General features: G+C 43.1%; 1 pseudogene; it reads right to left on the bottom strand.

Annotated features, from left to right (window-relative positions):
- Positions 1-1,042: 1,042 nt before the first annotated feature.
- On the bottom strand, positions 1,043-2,028 carry LOC137095369 (large ribosomal subunit protein uL15m pseudogene; annotated as a pseudogene).
- Positions 2,029-2,361: the final 333 nt, after the last annotated feature.

Raw genomic sequence — 2,361 nt, 5'->3', positions numbered from 1 at the left:
AATATTACTAATTAAAGAAAAACAAATTAAATTAAAATTGCTTCCCCTCCCCTCCCCACACACAGGCAGGCCTGGCGCAAGCCACAGCCACAGCAAGGGACTGGGAGGCAGTCTACAAGCTCTCTGCCCACAGCCCCCAGCACTCCAAAGCCAGAGCAAGAGAAATTGCCACAGCAATTCTCCTTTGCATGAGAAATTGCCACAGCAAGGGACTGGGAGGCAGTCTACAAGCTCTCTGCCCCCAGCACTCCAAAGCCAGAGCAATAAGAAAACTCCCAGTCCGAAGAAAGGCCTTCTTCCACTCTCGCTTCCCCGGCTGCAATGAGGCCACGTGGAGCGTGCAGCCGCTTTTAAAGGGCAATGGCCGCCCTGACTAACCCATGTCTACTCCTGATTGGCTCCCAGCGCTCCCAGCATCCTACCATCTTTGACATCACTTCCGAAACTGGCGGAAGTTGTTTCAAAGATGGTGGATGCCGCTTCGATATTGGCAAAACACTTCCTGGTTGTAGAAAAGCCTCAAAATCGCTTCTAATTTAAAAAAAATAACAAAAAAATAACAAAATACAAAATTAACGAACGAAACCGCCCAAGCCTACTGGCCACTTAAAGTGCCTCTGGTGTTGCCGCAAGCTCCTCCATTGTGCATGTGGCAGGGCTCAGGCTGCATTGTAGCAGGTGGTCTGTGGTTTGCTCTTCTCCACACTCGCATGTGGAGGATTCCACTTTGTAACCCCATTTCTTGAGGTTGGCTCTTCATCTCGTTGTGCCAGAGCGCAGTCTGTTCAGCGCCTTCCAAGTCGCCCAGTCTTCACTTTAGCCTTGGAAGCTAAAGTGAAGTCAAACTGGATGAATTCTACAGTGTAGATACACACCTTTAGTATTTTATTATTTTTTTTCCATTATTATTTATTATCATTTATGTATCTTGGGCAACAAAGGTCTTGTCCAAGCCTTGGAAGCTAAAGTGGAGTCAAACTGCATTAATTCCGCAGTGTAGATATACACCCCACATGGCTCTCCCAAGCTCTTTTATACAATAAACATTTTAAACATTTTATTTGCATTGTACCTAGCTCTGTTATACAGCAAAAATTAATAGGTTCATGTAATAAACCAAGACTTTATATGAACTCCAAGACTCGCCTTCCATTTGAATGCTCATGAACTGTAGAATTCTAGCAAGTTCTTATCTGTCGGTTTCAGAATTTTCTTATCTGACATGTTTACAACCCATCCTGGAGCAAGGCCAAAGAAAATCTGTCTAGGATCCTTGCATCGGCTCAGCATTTGGAACAGTTCATCTTGTGTAATATCTGATAATACATAGCCATATTTTTTGGCAAGTTCCACTCTTGCCTCTTGAACCTTTGCTGGATCAGCCAGGTAGCCACGATTCTTAGCATCTGTATAGTAAAGAAACAAGATCTTCAGAAGGAAGCATTCGCTTTGGAATAGGTTTGCCTTGCAGAAAAAATGGGACTGGCTTGCAAAGAATTTCCAAACTCCTTGGATCATAGAAAGCTGTTATAATAACACCACCATTTTTTTCAACAACAGCAATGGCTAATTCTGATGCCATCTGCACTTCAATATTTATTTTTGCCTTAAAGATATCAGCTCCCTCCTCCACAAGCTGGATGCCATAATGTATTTTCTTTGTCTGTATTGCTATTCCTCTGGCATTTGTCAGCTGTGTTAGATCTATTGGCTCTGTGGGATCAACTCTATCTAAATCTATCAAGTACTGCAGCTTCTGGAAAGACAAGGGAGGCCTGAAACTGTGCCCTTCATTATAGCCGTATTTGGGGATAACTAAATAAAAGGGCGTTTGGCCTCCTTCAAATCCTAAGCGTGGGGGGGTTCCTCTTTGCCTTTCTCCTTTATGACCTTGGCCACTTTTCCAACCTCTATGCCTACCACGCCCACGTCTCCTTTCCGGCTGCCGGGCACCATCGCGAGGCTCACGCGGGACAAGGTCAGCAGCAACTCCAGGGCCTTGCTGCGCTTCCCTCCTTTCGCCGCCATCCTGCTCTGCAAACTTCCAAAGAGGATCTTACCTTCTGATATCATCTATGATCATATTATTATTATTATTATTATTATTATTATTATTATTATATTTTTATTATTTATGCTATTTCATTATTATTTATTATTATTTCTGCCTCTTGGGCAGTGAAGGCTAAAAGCCCTGTCCAAGCCTTGGAAGATAAAGTGGAGTCAAACTCCATTAATTCCACAGTGTAGATGCTCCTTCTCGCACCTCTCCCAAACTCTGCAAACTTCCAAAGAGGATCTGACTTTCTGAGATCATCTATGATCATATTATTATAGCATTTTATTGTTTATTTCATTATT

This window comes from Anolis sagrei, chromosome Y, assembly GCF_037176765.1.
Source record: "Anolis sagrei isolate rAnoSag1 chromosome Y, rAnoSag1.mat, whole genome shotgun sequence".
Classification (NCBI taxonomy): Eukaryota; Metazoa; Chordata; class Lepidosauria; order Squamata; family Dactyloidae; genus Anolis; species Anolis sagrei.
This window is presented reverse-complemented; position numbering and strand designations above follow the sequence as displayed.